The following is a 22,409-nucleotide window of genomic DNA, read 5'->3' as shown; positions in this document are numbered from 1 at the left end:
GTTGCCCGGGTCATGGCTTGATTGATGTTTTGTGGCTTTTTCCTATGTTAGTCTGTTTCCGTGCCCTAACCTCTCTCCTTTTGTTTACTTTTGGTTTCCATGGACACTAATTATCCACACCTGCCCTTGTTTTAGTAATTAGTGTTCCCCACTAGCTGTTTGGTTAATCACTCCCCTTTATATGTTCTAGTCACCCAACACAAGTCGCTTGGTCAATGCTTGCTTTTCGCGACATTTACGTTTCATCTTGTTTTCACCACGCTTAAGTGTTTTCCCTGATTATAGACTCTCGCTGTTCACCGATGGTGACTCTTTGGTTTTTGACTCCATGCTTGTTGAGCGTCCGAGTTTTTGTATATTTGTCCTGCCTCAAGGAATTAAAAGACAGACTCCTACCTGCACACAACTTCTGCTTGTTTTTTTCTGCATTGGAGGGAACACAATCATCGCAGCCATGCATTCCAAACGTAACAATTCATTTTGTAATGGTATTAAAGCACAAGAGAAAATCAGCAGATCTTTTTGTATCGTCAACATATAAACAGCCTTAGAAAATCCTGGCAATAAACTTTTCGCACCCGAATGAATTTCCTGTCATTACCATGCGTCAAAAATGTGCTCTGTCACACAAGCTTTTGTTGTTGAATACTCCTGCAAAAGTCGAACTGAAGCAGGCAGGAGGTCAGTGCCTTGCTGAAGGGCAGCCAAGGAAACTTAATTAAGCAGCATACAGCGATAATGATTTGCAGTATTTTTCATCAGCAGTTTGCAGTGGAGCGCTGGCTATTAAACAGGAGGACCCGGTCCAGTTTATGGGCTCCAGCTGCAATTCATGCGACCATAAGGTAGTAATCAGTAGGACAGCAGGGTCACAGTGAAGCCAGAACTGAACACAAATTTAAAAGCTGATGTTCTGTTCAGGACACATTTAAAAATATTGACCAGCAGCATTCATTTATCTGTGGCTGCTTGCCTCAAATAAATTGAGACCACCACAGATAGATTTGACAATACCTGTTCACCTGCACTAATAAACACATTATAATTGGACTGTTTGTAAATGAAGCTTGTCATTACAACACTGTATTAGGTACGTAGTACAGTATAGTATATATATATATATATATATATATATATATATATATATATATATATATATATATATATATATATATATATATATATATATATATAAAATGTATATAAAATCTTCTGACAAGCAGGGAAACCTGCGAAACAGGCTTGTAGGGATGATATAGCCTCTTGTGTTTTTTCCTGACCTAACATATATTCCGCTCTACTTGAGCACTGTATAACGGATAAACCACAGAAACCTTGACTATATATATATATATATATATATATATATATATATATATATATATATATATATATATATATATATATATATATATATATATATATATATATATATATATATATATATATATATATAATATGTATGTATATATATATATATATATATATATATATATATATATATATATATATATATATAATATGTATGTATATATATATATATATATATATATATATATATATATATATATATATATATATATATATATATATATATATATATAATATGTATGTATATATATATATATATATATATATATATATATATATATATATATATATATATATAATATGTATGTATATATATATATATATATATATATATATATATATATATATATATATATATATATATATATATAATATATTATATATAAGCTTGTCATTGGATGTAGTACAGTATAGTTTATATATACAGTATGTATATATATATATATATATAGTATAGTTTGATAAAAATAAAAAGTTTCCGTTAAAATCCATTAAAAAATTTTTTTTTCAAACGCTTCAATAAGGCAAGATTACCCATACTGTGCTGTAGGTAGGTTAAGGTGAATAATTCAAGCTCTCCTGCCTCGTAGGAGGTTCTAAACTGCCCCTAAACTCACTGGGGCTCACAGTGTAAACAAACATGGCATCTGTTGTGAGGAACATTTTTGTTCCTTTAAAAATAAGACGTCCTGTGGGCATCCAGCGAAAAAAAAAAAAAAAAACACCGGCTTCAACAAATTACTAGCCATCCCAAAATTCCACCAGCATCCATGCCTCAAAAGCCAAAGAAAACACTTGCACAGGCAAAGAAACTGCACAAAAGCCAACCGCAGAGAAAATCAATCAATGCAATCAATCAATGTTTATTTATATAGCCCTAAATCACAAGTGTCTCAAAGGGCTGCACAAGCCACAACGACATCCTCGGTACAGAGCCCACATATGGGCAAGGAAAAACTCACCCCAGTGGGACGTCGATGTGAATGACTATGAGAAACCTTGGAGAGGACCGCATATGTGGGTAACCCCCCCCCCCCCTCTAGGGGTGACCGAAAGCAATGGATGTCGAGTGGGTCTGACATAATATTGTGAAAGTCCAGTCCACAGTGGATCCAACACATCAGCGAAAGTCCAGTCCATAGTGGGGCCAGCAGGAAACTGTCCCAAGCGGTTATGTTGTCCGCTCTGACCGCTACTGCGTTCGAAAAGTGCAGCGCCAGAGACAACCTTCGGACCAAAGAGATCTAAGTTCACCATAGAAATAAAATGATGGCACTGGAAGCACATTGATACATTTGAGATGCAGCAGACCCCACTCCTCACCATCACTGAAGACACTGGACCACATCAGCCAGCAGGACACTCTGTGTCGTGGTTTGTACTTCTGAGTTTTTTGTTTAGGATGTATGTTTTGAAGCAAAATATGACGTGTTTGCCACACTGCGGCACACACGGATAGATGGAAATAAGGACATACGCTTCATTTGGATTTATGGATGTGATGTTAGCTTCACCAGCCGTGAAGGCACATTTGGTTAGGACAAGTCAAATCTACAGAACAGTGAAACCCCAATTTACGAACCCCCGTATTTGCTAACTTTTTGATTCACAAACTTTTCGATTGAGCCAAATATGCCTCCGTGTGCGAACTATGTCTCTGTGTACGCGCTTCATTCGTTCATTCATTTTGTGTCCCGCCTGCAGCCATTTTGTGCCAAAGGGCGCAGCATTTTTGGAAAGGCAGAGCGCTGTGGAGATTAAAAAAATATATATATATATATATTTCTGAGGAGTACATTATTCCCCATGAATGAAATAATTACATTCGTACTAAAGACTTTTCTGGAAAAAAAATTATGCCAAAACAGACTTATTTTACAGTGGAGGAGAAAACGACCTCTCCTCCAGCGGTGCCACTTCCGATAGCACACTCACTCACTCACACACACACACACACACACACACACACACACACACACACACACACACACACACACACACACACACACGCAAACACGCAAACACACACACACACACGCACACACACACACATACATTCTTGTATGTGCTACCTTCTTGAGACCTCCAAAAATAGCCTACCTCTTTAGGACCACCATTTCTAGTTATACAAAGATTTGTATTTACAACATTAATAATATATACATACTAAGCAAATATAAAACAGGTAAAATTTTAGTATTTTTTTTTAGTTAGTTTGTTTGTTTGTAATTGGTTTTTAATCTTCATTATTTACTTCAAGTTATTACAGTATGTCTCTACATAATTTGTTTTAATTTTTTTATTAATTTTGAATAAAGGGGGCGCATTTCAATTTCTTACACACACTTGTTATTACATATGTTGACTAGAGGGGGAGCACTTTTAAAACCGACACAGTCAATTTGAAAAATCTCTCCTTTTTGGGACCACCCTCATTTTGATAGATTTCCCCACCAGGGGTGCAAATGAGACACAGGTACTTTTCCTTGTTGATGTCTCAAGAAGGGTAAAAATACAAGAACACACACACACACACACACACACGCACACACACACACACACACACACACGCACACACACACACACACACACACACACACACACACACACACACACACACACACACACACACACACACACACACACACACACACACACACCTCCCTTCCTTCCAGCCCCTGCTCCTTTCTCTTCAGCTCCTCCTTTGTTAATGTAAGTGATTTTTACTTCTTAAATGTTTATTATTGTAGCAATATAGCTGCTGAAGTTGAGGAATTGTGTGACTTCTGATTGTTTGTGAGGACACCAAGGGGATTTCTTTGAGTGTACGTGTGTTGGCAGAGCAGCACATACAGGACAGCACCTTGTTGTTGTTGTTGTTTTGGCTTGTTTTTACATAGAAAGTTATCATTTTATTGTTGTTTTGTCAAAGGCCGGGATCCATTATTCACCCATTATTCATCACCCATTATTCATTACCAAAATTATTTCCAGACGCAGCCACCGCTGCTGCCCACTGCTCTCCACTGCTCCCCTCACCTCTCAGGGGTGATGGGTCACATGCAGAGGACACATTTCACCACACCTAGTGTGTGTGTGACAATATTTGGTACTTGAACCTTTTTTTAATGGACAAATGTGCTTCACTAAATGAAATGTTTTATTCTCGAACCCTGTTCAAGAACTAACTAAGTTTATAAATCGAGGTTACACTGCAGTTGTTTGAGTCGTTCCTACCTCCAAATGTGCACAGACTATAGTCAAATCCACATTTAAAAAATAATGGATATAAATAAGTAATCTTTATTTGTCTTGAGAAACAGGAAGTTATCGGCATTGGCTTAAAAACAAATCATGCATGAATAAAATGTATCAAATCACAAGCTGATCCAAAGTTGATGAAGAAAAATAAGCGTAAAACACTACAACTTTTTTGCTGCAACTTTGTGAAAAAGCTGCTGCAAATTCTGGCATTTTAGGCTGCAACAATCACACAAAAAATAAACATTCTGAAGGGACTAAAGCAGGTGTGTCAAACTCATTTTAAACCGAGGGCCACATGGAGAAAAATCTACTCCAAAGTGGGCTGGACTGGTAAAATCATGGCACGATAACTTAAAAATAAAGACAACTTCAGATTGTTTTCTTTGTTTAAAAATAGAACAAGCACATTCTGAAAATGTACAAATCATAATGTTGTTTTTTTGTTTTTTTTACAATTACCTGTTGCAGTTAATAGTATATATACTTTATTTGTCTGTATTTATATTTTCTGAATACATTATGTGATAATGTTCATCAGTCAACTCAACTGGTGTTAATTTTCAATCTATCAAGATAAAAAAAAATATATATCAAAATCAAATCACAGGATGTTATTTATGTAGTTTGATCATTTTCCTCGACTGATTACGACATCCAGTGGACACATTTAGAACAGCAGTTTCTTTTATTCAAAAAATTCAGGTACATTTTTATACTTAGCAAAGTCATCCCGCGGGCTGGATAAAACCTGTCCGCGGGCCTGATCCGGCCCTCGGGCCATACGTTTGACACCCCTGGACTAAAGTACAAGTTTATGCCACACATAAACATGTCCACGTGCTCAATAGTATGCGACAAAGAATACTGCAATCAGATGATTAAAATGATGTCAGTGCAGGTGGAGTCTGCAGTGACGTCAGAAATACGTTCCTAACAGTAACAGTTGCTTCCAACACAAGGTTAAGCATCACCGTGGGATCCCCACGCAGGGCAGCGTCCCGCCTCTCTCTACTCCAGGTGAACAATTGCCCGGTCAACTTTGTCTCACCGTGACTTGTGTCAAAGACAACAAGAGGAAAAACAGAGACAATATTGGCAACGCTGAAGAGCAAACACTCTATTGACAACAACAAACAATTAAGCGCATTTTATTTTGAAAATTCCATGTGTCGCTCCACCATCCACACACCATGCAAATTAGCCAGCACATTCATCACTCATGCGCGCCTCCTCTCACACGTGCACGCACCTGTCAGCTTAGCCTGGCGAGTGCGCGCATACACGACAGAAGGGGAGGGGGGACTCTCTCACGCGTGCACACACACTTTACAGCCACGCAGAATGCGCACCGTTAGTTTTTTTTTGTTTTGTTTGTTTGTTTGTTTGCATCCCCGCCCCCTACCTTCTTCCTCCTCGTGCAGCCGCTGCAGGCAGAAAGTCAGGTTTCTCCGCCACGCCGGCATGATGATGATGATGATGAGGAGGAGGAGGAGGAGATAATGGGCAGGATGAAGATGGTGGGCAGTAGGTCCTGTCCACAGGTGAAGGAGCCAAATAGAACACTGACTGTGTGTCTTCTCTCAGTACACGAGGATGAAGAGGATGCTTTTGTGGGGAACCGATGGTCGCCGAGACCCACTGGACCGCTGCAGCACCTCTCTCTCTCTCTCTCTCTCTCTCTCTCTCTCTCTCTCTCTCTCTCTCTCTCTCTCTCTCTCTCTCCTTCTCTCTCTCGCTCTCTCTCTCTTTCCATATGTTCTTCTGTATCCTGTTTGTCTCTTAACTTTCTCTCTGCTTCCCTCTCTCTCTAAGTACAAGTGCAAACATTTATTATCAATGTTTTAAGTCAGTGGTCTCCAAACTACGGCCTGCCAGCGTCCAAAATCCGGCCCATTTTTTAATTAGTCCGACCGCTTCTATGTTAGCTACCTTTCTGTCACGGCGCGTGCGCAATCCCGCATGTCGCCTGCCGCAAGCTCTGCCGACACCTCCGCTAGAAGTGCACCGGGACACGCCCCTGCTCGCTCTGCATGCATCGGCAATCGTCAATCAGTGTACCTGGGTCTGATGAGGGGCAGGCAGCATAAAGACCAGCGGACCCGAAGATCCAGTGCCGGAACGTAGTTCACTCTTGCATTAGCGTCTCTGGCTTCCCTCCCGCGTACTTGTTCTCTCTCTGTGCCTTCGCTGTTTTCGTGTTTTATGTCCTTTGTGTTTCCAGTAGTGCTTCCCCTGTTTCCCGTGATCGAGCTGTCTGCCTCGACTTCCCTCTGGAATCCTGGACTCCCTCCCTCGATCCTCAAACCCTGCTTGGACACGGACCTCGTTGCTTCTCTCCTGCCCCGGACCACTCGCCTGCCCACAGACTACCTTCTCGCCTCGCCCCTTTGGTCTGACGAAGGACTCATCCAACACGCACATACAACAAACTCTGGTAACATTTACATGGTTAATTCTACACATCGTCTTGCACCTTTCACTTCGAGTAGCATACACATCCCACCAGTTCATCAGTGTCAATAAACCTATTGAACTGATTCCAGCCGTTGCGTCGTCTCCTTCCCCTGCCGTATGTAACACTCTCTTTCTTTATAATGTCTATTTTCTGCTGGATCTACTCTGTATTTTATGTCGCCCTTTTTTTTTTTGCTACAGCTGTTACATATACTGTAATACTTCACATCAGGGGTGTCCAACTCATTTGGGCTCAGGGGCCGCATGGAGGGAAATCTGTGCACACGCGGGCCGGACTGTTGAAATCATGGCATTAAAACTGAAATGTAAAGACAACTTCCGATTGTTTTCTTTGTCTTACTTTGGCCAAAAAATAGAACAAACACATTCTGAAAATATGACAATAAAAGTATAGAAAAAAATACCCGGCAGCGGTAAAGTTTAGATCTCCAAACTACGAATATGGCCCGCCAGCGTCCAAAATCCAGCCCGCGGGAAGTCTGAAGGGTTTTTTTTTGTAATTTGTCATTTCTAATCTATTTTCTACCGCTTGTTACTCTTGGGGTCTCCTAGCCGCTCAGGCAAATCATATTGTCTAAAAATGCTAGCCTGGGTCTTCCCCGGGGCCTTCTACCGGTCTGACATGCTCGAAACAGGCGTTCGGGTGGCATCCTGACCATAGGCCTGAACCACCTCATCTGGCTCCTCTCCATGTGGAGGAGCTGTGACTTTACTTTGAGTTCCTCCCGGATGGCAGAGCGTCTCACCCTATCTCTAAGGGAGAGCCCCGCCACCCGGCAGAGAAAAGTCATTTCGGCCACTTGTACCCATGATCTTGTCCTTTCGGTCATAACACAAAGTTCATGACCAGAGGTGAGGATGGGAACGTAGATCGACCGGTAAATTGAGAGCTTTGCCTTCCGGCTCAGCTCCTTCTTCACCACAACGGATTGATACAGCGTCCGGATTACTGAAGACGCCGCACCGATCCACTCTTCCCCCACTCGTGAACAAGACTCCGAGGTACTTGAACTCCTCCACTTGGGGCAAGATCTCCTCCTCAACCCAGAGATGGCACTCCACCCTTTTCCGGGCGTGAGGAATATATATATATATATATATATATATATATATATATATATATATATATATATATATATATATATATATATATATATATATATATATATATATATATATATATATATATATATATATATATCACAATCATCAATCATCAATCATCAATCAATCAATCAATGTTCATTTATATAGCCCTAAATCACAAGTGTCTCAAAGGGCTGCACAAGCGACAACGACATCCTCGGTACAGAGCCCACATACGGGCAAGGAAAAACTCACCCCAGTGGGACGTCGATGTGAATGACGTGAATGACTATGAGAAACCTTGGAGAGGACCGCATATGTGGTCCGCATATGTCCCCTCTAGGGGAGACCGAAAGCAATGGATGTCGAGTGGGTCTGACATAATATTGTGAAAGTCCAGTCCACAGTGGATCCAACACATCAGCGAATGTCCAGTCCATAGTGGGGCCGGCAGGAAACTGTCCTGAGCGGAGATGGGTCAGCAGCGCAGAGATGTCCCCAACCGATGCACAGGCTAGCGGGTCCACCCCGAGTCCCGACTCTGGACAGCCAGCACTTCATCCATGGCCACTGGACCTGTGCAACTCCCCCTCCACAAGGGAGAGGGGAGCAGAGGAGAAAAGAAAAGAAACGGCAGATCAACTGGTCTAAAAAGGGGGTCTATTTTAAGGCTAGAGTATACAAATGAGTTTTAAGATGGGACCTAAATGCTTCTACTGAGGTAGCATCTCTAACTGTTACCGGGAGGGCATTCCATAGTACCGGAGCCCGAATAGGGCTCTGGGAATCACTAATAAGCCGGAGTTCTTTGAACACAGATTTCTTGCCGGGACATATGGTACAATACAATCAGCAAGATAGGCTGGAGCTAAACCGTGTAGTATTTTATACGTAAGTAGTAAAAATTTAAAGTCACATCTTAAAGGCCTACTGAAATGATTTTGTTTTATTTAAACGGGAATATCAGATCCATTCTATGTGTCATACTTGATCATTTTGCGATATTGCCATATTTTTGCTGAAAGGATTTAGTAGAGAAAATCGACGATAAAGTTCGCAACTTTTGCTCGCTGATAAAAAAAAGCCTTGCCTGTACCGGAAGTAGCGTGACGTCACAGGAGCTAGTATTCCTCACAATTCCCCGTTGTTTACAATGGAGCGAGAGATTCGGAGCGACAAAGCGACGATTACCCCATTAATTTGAGCGAGGATGCAAGATTCGTAGATGAGGAACGTTACAGTGAAGGACTAGAGAGGCAGTGATGGACGTATCTTTTTTCGCTCTGACCGTAACTTAGGTACAAGCTGGCTCATTGGATTCCACATTCTCTCATTTTTCTATTGTGGATCACGGATTTGTATTTTAAACCACCTCGGATGCTATATCCTCTTGAAAATGAGAGTCAAGCACACGAAATGGACATTTAAAGTGACTTTTATCTCCACGACAATACATCGGTGACACACTTAGCTACTGAGCTAATGTGATAGCATCGTTCTCAAATGAAGATAGAAACAAAATAAATAAACCCCTGACTGGAAGGATAGACAGAAGATCAACAATACTATTAAACCATGTACATGTAACTACACGGTTAAAAATTCTCAGCCTGGTAAGGCTTAACAATGCTGTTGCTAACGACGCTAAGGCTAATTTAGCAACTTAGCAACCGGACCTCACAGAACTATGATAAAAACATTAGCGCTCCACCTACGCCAGCCAGCCCTTATCTTCCCATCAACAGCCGTGCTCACCTGCGTTCCAGCGATCGACGGCGCGACGAAGGACTTCATCCGTGGGTTTGGCGGCAAGCATCGGCTAGGCGTAGTAAGTAGTCCTTGTTGTGTTGCTGTAAGTATTGTACTTAGCCGCTAATACACCGATCGATCCCACCTACAACGTTCTTCTTTGCAGCCTCCATTGTTCATTAAACAAATTGCAAAAGATTCACCAACACAGATGTCCAGAATACTGTGGAATTTTGTCGAAGAAAACAAGAGGTTTTTGTATCGGGTCGATGGGGTACAACCACTTCCGTGGATTTTGTGACGTCACGTGCATAAATCATTTCCAAAGGAGTTTTTCAACCGGAAGTGTGGCGGGAATTTTAAAATTGCACTTTATAAGTTAACCCGGCCGTATTGGCATGTGTTTCAATGTTAAGATTTCATCATTGATATATAAACTATCAGACTGCGTGGTCAGTAGTAGTGGGTTTCAGTAGGCCTTTAAGTGCACAGGAAGCCAGTGCAGGTGAGCCAGTATAGGCTTAATATGATTAAACTTTCTTGTTCTTGTCAAAAGTCTAGCAGCCGCATTTTGTACCAACTGTAATCTTTTAATGCTAGACATAGGGAGACCCGAAAATAATACGTTACAATAATCGTGACGAGACGTAACGAACGCATGAATATTGACCTCAGCGTCGCTAGTGGACAAAATGGAACAAATTTTAGCGATATTACGGAGATGAAAGAAGGCCGTTTTAGTAACACTCTTAATGTGTGACTCAAACGAGAGAGTTGGGTCGAAGATAATAAATAAATGATAAATGGGTTATACTTGTATAGCGCTTTTCTACCTTCAAGGTACTCAAAGCGCTTTGACAGTATTTCCACATTCACCCATTCACACACTGATGGCGGGAGCTGCCATGCAAGGCGCTAACCAGCAGCCATCAGGAGCAAGGGTGAAGTGTCTTGCCCTAGGACACAACGGACGTGACTAGGATGGTAGAAGGTGGGGATTGAACCCCAGTAACCAGCAACCCTCCGATTGCTGGCACGGCCACTCTACCAACTTCGCCAGGCCACCCCTACCCAGATTCTTTACCGAGTCGCCTTGTGTAATTGTTTGGTTGTCAAATGTTAAGGTGGTATTATTAAAAAGATGTCGGTGTCTAGCAGGACCGATAATCAGCATTTACGTTTTCTTAGCGTTGAGTTGCAAAAAGTTAGCGGACATCCAATGTTTAATTTCATTAAGACACGCCTCCAGCTGACTACAATCCGGCGTGTTGGTCAGCTTTAGGGGCATGTAGAGTTGAGTGTCATCAGCATAACAGTGAAAGCTAACACCGTATTTGCGTATGATGTCACCTAGCGGCAGCATGTAAATACTAAAGAGTGCAGGGCCAAGAACCGAACCCTGGGGAACTCCGCACGTTACCTTGACATAGTCCGAGGTCACATTGTTATGGGAGACGCACTGCATCCTGTCAGTAAGATAAGAGTTAAACCAAGACAAGGCTAAGTCTGACATACCAACACATGTTTTGATACGCTGTAATAAAATATTATGATTGACGGTATCGAAAGCGACGCTAAGATCAAGAAGCAGCAACATAGATGACGCATCAGAATCCATCGTTAGCAATAGATCATTAGTCATTTTTGTGAGGGCTGTCTCCGTAGAGTGATTTGCCCTGAAACTGGATTGAAAAGATTCACAGAGATTGTTAGACACTAAGTGTTAATTTAGCTGCTGTGCAACAATTTTTTCGAGAATTTTCTAAATAAACGGAAGGTGGGAGACAGGTCGGTAGTTTACCATGAGATCAGGATCGAGGTTAGGTCTTTTGAGCAGAGGATGAATAACCGCTTTTTTGAATGCTAGGGGAACAGTGCCGGAGGAAAGTGATACGTTTATAATATTTAACACTGATGGACCTAATAATACAAACAGTTCCTTGATAAGTTTCCCAGGAAGTGGGTCAAGTAAACATGTTGTTTGTTTTATCCCACGATACGAAGGTCCTGAGTAGTCCTGAGTTCAATCCCGGGCTCGGGATCTTTCTGTGTGGAGTTTACATGTTCTTCCCGTGACTGCGTGGGTTCCCTCCGGGTACTCCGGCTTCCTCCCATCTCTAAAATCATGCACCTGGGGATAGGTTGATTGGCAACACTAAATTGGCCCTAGTGTGTGAATGTGAGTGTGAATGTTGTCTGTGTTGGCCCTGCGATGAGGTGGCGACTTGTCCAGGGTGTACCCGCCTTCCGCCCGAATGCAGCTGAAATAGGCTCCAGCACCCCCCGCGACCCCAAAAAGGGACAAGCGGTAGAAAATGGATGGATGGGATATATATATATATATATATATATATATATATATATATATATATATATATATATATATATATATATATATATATATATATATATATATATATATATACATATATATATATATATATACAACATCCGGATTCCCATCATGCATTGCTTCAAAACTACGGCAAGTAGTAATGTCCAAAAACATAACAGAGGCGAAGCAGAAGAACGAAGAAGAGACATGGCGACGACGAGTAAGAAGAACAACTAGCTTGCAAGTTCCAAAATTATTGGAAACAATAATTTCCAGGACAGCTCAAAGGGGGAGGGGTATGCTACCTGCAAATTTTGTAGATCAGACTTCTCCATTGAACACGGTGGCCAAATGGATATACTCATTCATGAACAGTTTATTTATAGATACATATATATATATAAGAAATACTTGAAAATATATACACCCCCCCTCCCCCGAATTCGGAGGTCTCAAGGTTGGCAATTATGCATATCTGTATAACTCAAACATCTCACTTCTCAGGTACAAGTGTCTTTATGTATATAGTTTTACCCCCAAATGTATCTTTATAGTGTTTAAACATGTTTGAAAGAGTATATTTTTATGATATGTGTCTTTTCAGTTGGCAAGGCTTTATATATGACTAAGCTAATGCTAAAGCTAATTGCACTGCATCAACAGTGTTAAATATATAGAAAGGTACTGTGCGTAGTTAATTATTAATCTGTGTATATTTCTGCTGAAATGTGTATTTACTACAGTTTCTGGGACTAATTCAGTGTAATTTGTTTAATATTAAGGAATGATAAGTGACTTTTGTTACTAAAACAATATAAATAAATAAATGGGTTATACTTGTATAGCGCTTTTCTACCTTCAAGGTACTCAAAGCGCTTTGACAGTATTTCCACATTTACCCATTCACACACACATTCACACACTGATGGCGGGAGCTGCCATGCAAGGCGCTAACCAGCAGCCATCAGAGGCAAAGGGTGAAGTGTCTTGCCCAAGGACACAACGGACGTGACTAGGAAGGTAGAAGGTGGGAATTGAACCCCAGTAACCAGCAACACTCCGATTGCTGGCACAGCCACTCTAGCAACTTCACCACGCCGTCCCTAGGCTTACTTTATTGGGTGAACCTTTGTATTTACTTGTTGAGACATCTTCAAATACTGTTACACTAAGGCAAAGTCTATTAGTGTAAAGAACAGGAAAACCTACTCGATTATTTGAATGTAAAATCCGTATGATAATACTGGCGTGCATTTTATGTTTGTTGCAATACTGTGTACTTGTACATGTTTGGTGTTTGATTTGTGGCAGTCATTACAGACGTGAGCAGAACGAAGTAGTGTCCTCGTATCTGTATAACTCAAACATCTCCCTTCTCAGGACGATTACATCTACACGTGAACAAACATACATTTTGATTAAACCAGAGGTGTCCTAACTTTTAGACTCGAGGGCCACATTGGGCTCAAAAAGTTTGGCCGAGGGCCGAAAGCCGACTGCATGAAAAGTAACAATACATCATCATCATCATCTTTATTGCTTGAAGGTGGATTGCACTTGTGGGAAAGTGTGTATTTGTGTGAGTGTTTGTGTGTGTGTGTGTGTGTGTGTGTGTGTGTGTGTGTGTGTGTGTGTGTGTGTGTGTGTTTGTGTTCTAAACAAATAGAGAAAAGAGGAAACATTACAATCAAATTATATACTCATTAGTATGCAGCAATATACATGCATATGCATGTATAATTTAATATGATATAAATGTATGCATAAAATCATTATATATACTACACTTATAGGTGCCATATGTAATAATTTCATGTCAAGTCATCATTAAATTGCCTTATATGTCAAAAGACATTAATAAATCATGCTCTTTTAGAATACATTTAGAACTGATAACAGTAGTTCAGCAGGGATATGCTCATTTCAAAATTAGATTTACAGCCCCAAAATATTGTTATTGTTTTCATTTAGATGCCCCGCCGTTTGACCAATTAGAAAGTCAGTGAGTGTATCACATCCAGGTTGCCAGTTATGCACCGCCCTCTTCGTCGAGCTACTCCCATTGGTAAAGTTACTAAACAAGTCAGGCTTTAGTAAATCTAAAAGGCCTTGTTACGATTCTCAACTTATTCATGACAAAGCCAGGAACAAAATGAGGATTTGTATCGGGGATGCCTTTAAAAGATGGAGACGATTGAAGGTGGAGAAACGTGATAATTTTCTCCTTGATAGGTAAGGCAGGCATTTACGTTTTCTTATTTCTTGTAATAAATGGAAATTGACATTTCTTAACTCGTAACTATATTGTCCAATACAGTCTATGATCTTGTCTAACAAAGCTAGTATGTTCGTGCAACAAATGCTTAGGAGCGAAGCACCATCACACTAGTGTAGCTTAGCATGCTAGCCCTGTCAATGACACATCGACATATAGGCTTCCGGGAGAAATATATACCCGTTAGCCTGTATGTCGATGCGTCATCCAACTGACAGGGTAAAATATTTTTTCGACAAATAAAACCTATGTGGATATGGGTAGTGTCAGTGCCTAGTTTGTTCTAAATATGCAGATACACTGAGGAAATTAGCATGGCTAATTGCAGTTTCTGGTACTGTATGTGCATCAAACACATGGGGTGGTATTTGTTTGGCACAAAATATTGCATTACATTTAATGATTTTCTACTTCGTGTATTGGCAAGCTATATGATTTATGCGTAACGTGGGTTGGCTAATAGAATTGCACTCTGCACTGAAAGAGGGTAATGTGCGTACATGGAAGAGAATGCAGTGTGTCAGGGTTGAATGCAACATGGAGTTATGCTGAACGAAATGTGGCTGTAATTTTACTGTTTCTACCGCTTGTCCCTTTCGGGGTCGCAGGGGGTGCTGGAGCCTATCTCAGCTGCATTCGAGCAGAAGGCGGAGTACAGCCTGGACAAGTCATTACCTCATCGCAGGGCCAACACAGATAGACAGACAACATTCACACTCACAGTCACACACTTTTTAGTGTTGCCAATCAACCTATCCCCAGGTTCATGTCTTTGGAGGTGGGCGGAAGCCAGAGTATCCGGAGGGAACTCACACAGTCACGGGGTGAACTTGCAAACTCCACACAGAAAGACCGAACCCAGGACCTTCGTATTGTGAAGCACATGCACTAAATGCTGTCCCACCGTGCTGCCCGTCAACAAGACTAATTACCTCTCAATTTACCCCCAAACATCTAAACTTAGCATATGATGCACCAAGTAGCAAGGCACAGCATTCAGTTCAAATGCTGTATGTACATGACAGACCTTACAAACCCTGTTTCCATATGAGTTGGGAAATTGTGTTACCGTAATTTCCGGACTATAAGCCGCTACTTTTCCCCCTCGTTCTGGTCCCTGCGGCTTATACAAGGGTGCGGCTTATTTACGGCCTGTTCTTCTCCGACACCGACGAAGAGGATTTCGGTGGTTTTAGTACGCAGGAGGAAGACGATGACACAATGATTAAAGACTGACTTTTCATATACCGGTAGGCTGGTTATTTTGATAACGTACAGGTGAGCACTTTGTATTACTTTGCACCGTTGTATTATTTGTACTCTGCACGAATGCTGTTCGCCATGTCAAAGATGTGAAAGTTTGATTGAATGATTGAAAGATTTATTGTTAATAAATGGGACGCTTTGCGTTCCCAAACAGTCATCTCTGTCCCGACAATCCCCTCCGTGGTAGCAGGAACCCCTATATACTACGGTAATTACACATCAAAACCCTGCGGCTTATAGTCGGGTGCGGCTTATATATGGAGCAATCTGTATGTTCCCCTAAATTTAGCTGGTGCGGCTTATAGTCAGGTGCGGCTTATAGTCCGGAAATTACGGTAGATGTAAATATAAACGGAATACAATGATTTGCAAATCATTTTCAACCCATATTCAGTTGAATATGCTACAAAGACAACATATTTGATGTTCAAACTGATACACTTTTTTTTTTTTGCAAATAATCATTAACTTTAGAATTTCATGCCACCAACATGTGACAAAGAAGTTGGGAAAGGTGGCAATAAATACTGATAAAGTTGAGGAATGCTCATCAAACACTTATTTGGAACATCCCACAGGTGAACAGGCAAATTGGGAACAGGTGGGTGCCATGATTGGGCATAAAAGTAGATTCCATGAAATTCTCAGTCATTCACAAACAAGGATGGGGCGAGGGTCACCACTTCGTCAACAAATGCATGAGCAAATTGTTGAACAGTTTAAGAAAAACCTTTCTCAACCAGCTATTGCAAGGAATTTAGGGATTTCACCATCTATGGTCCGTAATATCATCAAAGGGTTCAGAGAATCTGGAGAAATCACTGCACGTAAGCAGCTAAGCCCGTGACCTTCGATCCCTCAGGATGTACTGCATCAACAAGCGACATCAGTGTGTAAAGGATATCACCACATTTGCTCAGGAACACTTCAGAAACCCACTGTCAGTAACTACAGTTGGTCGCTACATCTGTAAGTGCAAGTTAAAACTCTCCTATGAAAGGCGAAAACCGTTTATCAACAACACCCAGAAACACCGTTGGCTTCGCTGGGCCTGAGCTCATTTAAGATGGACTGATACAAAGTGGAAAAGTGTTCTGCGGTCTGACGAGTCCATATTTCAAATTGTTTTTGAAACTGTGGACGTCGTGTCCTCCGGACCAAAGAGGAAAAGAACAACACGCGCCTATAACATGCTGTTACAGGCGCAAAGTTGAAAAGCCAGCATCTGTGATGGTATGGGGGTGTATTAGTGCCCAAGACGTGGGTAACTTACACATCTGTGAAGGCGCCATTATTGCTGAAAGGTACATACAGCTTTTGGAGCAATATAGGTTGCCATCCAGGCAACGTTACCATGGACGCCCCTGCTTATTTCAGCAAGACAATGCCAAGCCACGTGTTACATCAACGTGGCTTCATAGTAAAAGAGTGCGGGTACTAGACTGGCCTGCCTGTAGTCCAGACCTGTCTCCCATTGAAAATGTGTGGCGCATTATGAAGCCTAAAATACCACAACGGAGACCCCCGGACTGTTGAACAACTTAAGCTGTACATCAAGCAAGAATGGGAAATAATTCCACCTGAGAAGCTTCAAAAATGTGTCTCCTCAGTTCCCAAACATTTACTGAGTGTTGTTAAAATGAAAGGCCATGTAACACAGTGGTGAACATGCCTTCTTCCAACTACTTTGGCACGTGTTGCAGCCATGAAATTCTAAGTTATTATTATTTGAAAAAAAAAATTAAGTTTATGAGTTTGAACATCAAATATCTTATTTTTGTAGTGCATTCAATTGAATATGGGTTGAAAAGGATTTGCAAATCATTGTATTCCGTTTATATTTATATTTATATTAGTCCGGGTGAGGAGTCAGTTAAGCTAGAACTAGCCAGCGCCAGGCTGGATAATCCATGTACGCATAGCAATTCTCTTAGAATAATACACAATTCACATAATGTTTTTTCTGTTGTGTCTGTGTCAGAGGTGGACATGCATTCTACTGAGGTGGCAAATTATGATATGTCCAGTCTATTGCAGCACCAAGCAAACAATCGGAAAATTCCCGTCATATCAATTCCTAGATATGGTCGAAACTATTTAAAGTGCACTACGCATAATAAACGCAACATTGTTAATATTGCCACTACGGATAATCTTAACAGAAACTCGTCAAAACAGCCCAATACCTATAATATGGGCTTTTTAAACATAAGATCATTGTCTCCCAAGGCGTTATTAGTTAATGAGGTCATTAGAGACAACCATCTTAACGTCATTGGTCTTAGCGAAACCTGGCTCAAACCAGACAAATTTTTTGCGCTCAATGAGGCATCTCCTCCTAACTATACGAATGCGCATGTTGCCCGTCCTCTTAAAAGGGGAGGGGGTGTCGCACTAATATACAATGAAAATTTCAACCTTACCCCTAACCTAAATAATAAATATAAATCGTTTGAGGTGCTTACTATGAGGTCTGTCACACCGCTACCTCTCGACCTGGCTGTTATCTACCGCCCCCCTGGGCCCTATTCGGACTTTATCAGTGAATTCTCAGAGTTCGTTGCTGATCTAGTGACGCACGCCGACAATGTAATCATAATGGGGGACTTTAATATCCGTATTAATACCCCATCGGACCCTCAGTGCATGGCGCTCCAAACCATAATTGATAGCTGTGGTCTTACACAAATAATACCTGAACCCACGCATCGCAACGGTAATACAATAGATCTAGTGCTTGTCAGGGGTGTCACCACTTCCAAAGTTATGATACTTCCATATACTAAAGTAATGTCCGATCATTACCTTATAAAATTTGAAGTTTTGACTCATTGTCAACAAGCTAATAATAATAATAACTGCTATAGCGGCCGCAACATTAATGCTGCCACAACGATGACTCTTGCTGACCTACTGCCTTCGGTAATGGCACCATTCCCAAATTATGTCGGCTCTATTGATAACCTCACTAACAACTTTGACGATGCCTTGCGCAAAATTATTGATAGTATAGCACCGCTAAAGCAAAAAAGGGCCCCTAAAAGGCGCACCCCATGGTTTACAGAAGAAATTAGAGCTCATAAATTATCATGTAGAAAACTGGAACGCAAATGGCGCGCGACTAAACTTGAGGTTTTCCATCAAGCATGGAGTGATAGTTTAATAACTTATAAACGCATGCTTACCTTAGCTAAAGCTAAATACTACTCAAATCTCATCCGCCTCGACAAAAACGATCCTAAATTTCTGTTTAGTACAGTAGCATCGCTAACCCAACAAGGGACTCCTCCCAGTAGCTCCACCCACTCGGCAGATGATTTTATGAATTTCTTTAATAAGAAAATTGAACTCATTAGAAAGGAGATTAAAGACAACGCATCCCAGCTACAACTGGGTTCTATTAACACAAATACGACTGTATATACGACGGACACTGCCCTCCAAAATAGTCTCTCTATTTTTGATGAAATAACATTAGAGGAATTATTACAGCGTGTAAGTGGGATAAAACAAACAACATGTTTACTTGACCCACTTCCTGGGAAACTTATCAAGGAACTGTTTGTATTATTAGGTCCATCAGTGTTAAATATTATAAACTTAGCACTTTCCTCCGGCACTGTTCCCCTAGCATTAAAAAAAGCGGTTATTCATCCTCTGCTCAAAAGACCTAACCTCGATCCTGACCTCATGGTAAACTACCGACCGGTCTCCCACCTTCCGTTTATTTCCAAAATTCTCGAAAAAATTGTTGCACAGCAGCTAAATGAACACTTAGTGACTAACAATCTCTGTGAACCTTTTCAATCCGGTTTCAGGGCAAATCACTCTACGGAGACAGCCCTCGCAAAAATGACTAATGATCTATTGCTAACGATGAATTCTGATGCGTCATCTATGTTGCTGCTTCTTGATCTTAGCGCCGCTTTCGATACCGTCGATCATAATATTTTATTAGAGCGTATCAAAACACGTATTGGTATGTCAGACTTAGCCTTGTCTTGGTTTAACTCTTATCTTACTGACAGGATGCAGTGCGTCTCCCATAACAATGTGACCTCGGACTATGTCAAGGTAACGTGCGGAGTTCCCCAGGGTTCGGTTCTTGGCCCTGCACTCTTTAGTATTTACATGCTGCCGCTGGGTGACATCATACGCAAGTACGGTGTTAGCTTTCACTGTTATGCTGATGACACTCAACTCTACATGCCCCTAAAGCTGACCAACACGCTGGATTGTAGTCAGCTGGAGGCGTGTCTTAATGAAATTAAACAATGGATGTCCGCTAACTTTTTGCAACTCAACGCTAAGAAAACGGAAATGCTGATTATCGGTCCTGCTAGACACCAACATCTATTTAATAATACCACCTTAACATTTGACAACCAAACAATTACACAAGGCGACTCTGTAAAGAATCTGGGTATTATCTTCGACCCAACTCTCTCGTTTGAGTCACACATTAAGAGTGTTACTAAAACGGCCTTCTTTCATCTCCGTAATATCGCTAAAATTCATTACATCTTGTCCACTAGCGACGCTGAGATCATTATTCATGCGTTCGTTACGTCTCGTCTCGATTACTGTAACGTATTATTTTCGGGTCTCCCTATGTCTAGCATTAAAAGATTACAATTGGTACAAAATGCGGCTGCAAGGCTTTTGACAAAAACAAGAAAGTTTGATCATATTACGCCTATACTGGCTCACCTGCACTGGCTTCCTGTGCACTTAAGATGCGACTTTAAGGTTTTACTACTTACGTATAAAATACTACACGGTTTAGCTCCAGCCTATCTCGCCGATTGTATTGTACCATATGTCCCGACAAGAAATCTGCGTTCAAAGAACTCCGGCTTATTAGTGATTCCCAGAGCCAAAAAAAGTCTGCGGGCTATAGAGCGTTTTCTATTCGGGTTCCAGTACTCTGGAATGCCCTCCCGGTAACAGTTAGAGATGCTACCTCAGTAGAAGCATTTAAGTCCCATCTTAAAACTCATTTGTATAATCTAGCCTTTAAATAGACCCCCCTTTTTTAGACCAGTTGATCTGCCGTTTCTTTTCTTCTCTCCTCTTCTCCCCTGTCCCTTGCGAGGGGGAGTTGCATAGGTCGTTTCTTTTCTTCTCTCCTCTTCTCCCCTGTCCCTTGCGAGGGGGAGTTGCATAGGTCCGGTGGCCATGGATGAAGTGCTGGCTGTCCAGAGTCGGGACCCCGGGTGGACCACTAGCCTGTGCATCGGTTGGGGACATCTCTGCGCTGCTGACCCGTCTCCGCTCGGGATGGTTTCCTGTTGGCCCCGCTGTGGACTGGACTCCCGCTGATGTGTTGGATCCACTGTGGAATGGACTTTCACAATGTTATGTCAGACCCACTCGACATCCATTGCTTTCGGTCTCCCCTAGAGGGGGGGCGGTTACCCACATATGCGGTCCTCTCCAAGGTTTCTCATAGTCATTCACCGACGTCCCACTGGGGTGAGTTTTTCCTTGCCCGTATGTGGGCTCTGTACCGAGGATGTCGTTGTGGCTTGTACAGCCCTTTGAGACACTTGTGATTTAGGGCTATATAAATAAACATTGATTGATTGATTGATTGATTGATCAAATATCTTATTTTTGTAGTGCATTCAATTGAATATGGGTTGAAAAGGATTTGCAAATCATTGTATTCCGTTTATATTTACATCTAACACAATTTCCCAACTCATATGGAAACGGGGTTTGTACATTAAGTCGTCAACCCACACAAAGTTGGCTGCCGCCACAGATTGAATTACCAAATAAAGGCACAGGAACATTACAGAACTAGGTAACTGCACACAATAGACTTTCGTACACAGCTGCCCCCAACTGTCCGTATGGCAGTTGAAACTGAAGAAAGTCTATGATGTAGTGTCCTCGTCATCAAAAGATGGAATCAGTTTTCTCTCTGTCTTATCCCCCTCTTGTCCCTGCAATTTCCCCCTCTGTCTTCCTTTTTTTCTTTTTCTATCCCATCCTGCTGCGGCCCGACTGCGCCAAATAACAATATACATCCATTTAATAAAGTCAAATACAAATAAGGCAACAAGAGAAGAATCACACACTTTACTTTTGTAAAGAAAATCTGTACAGCCAATACGGGCATCTACATCAATAATATGATTTGCCTGAGTAGCTTAACAGGACAAAAAAAAAAAAAAAGATGGAAGCATGATCAGTCGGGCTACCGGGCAAAGGTAGGTGTGATTCTTCACTTGAACTCTGGCAGTCCGGACCCGTCCGACAGCTCCTAGATGTGTTCGAGTAATCCGTCCTACAGGCCACGATCCTCGGGGGAGTTTAGGATCCACTATCAAGAAAACTTGACCAGCCAAGAGGGTCTTACCATCGTTCCTCGACTAGCTACGTTCTTGAAGCCCTGGCAGGTAATGCTGGATGAAAGACGACCAGAAGCGTTCTGCTAGGACTTGTCTCTGCCTCCAACGTCTTCTTCAGAGACCACAGCGATCGCAGATTGTTTGAGGTAGAGATTAGTCGTGATGGCCCATAAGAAGGAGAATGGGCGGGACTGGGTCTAGATATTAGGCATCCGAAGACCGGTAACCT

The 22,409-nt window shown here is 41.5% G+C and overlaps 1 protein-coding gene across 1 annotated transcript in view; it reads right to left on the bottom strand.

Annotated features, from left to right (window-relative positions):
* The window catches only part of LOC133652298 (glutamate receptor-interacting protein 2-like), a 400,480-nt gene extending 394,409 nt beyond the window's left edge, over positions 1–6,071 (bottom strand). Inside the window, exon 1 of the mRNA XM_062050915.1 lies at positions 6,038–6,071. The gene's annotated coding sequence lies outside the window, so the exon portion shown is untranslated. The remainder of the gene's footprint in view (positions 1–6,037) is intronic.
* Positions 6,072–22,409: the final 16,338 nt, after the last annotated feature.

This window comes from Entelurus aequoreus, linkage group LG01, assembly GCF_033978785.1.
Source record: "Entelurus aequoreus isolate RoL-2023_Sb linkage group LG01, RoL_Eaeq_v1.1, whole genome shotgun sequence".
Lineage (NCBI taxonomy): Eukaryota > Metazoa > Chordata > Actinopteri > Syngnathiformes > Syngnathidae > Entelurus > Entelurus aequoreus.
This window is presented reverse-complemented; position numbering and strand designations above follow the sequence as displayed.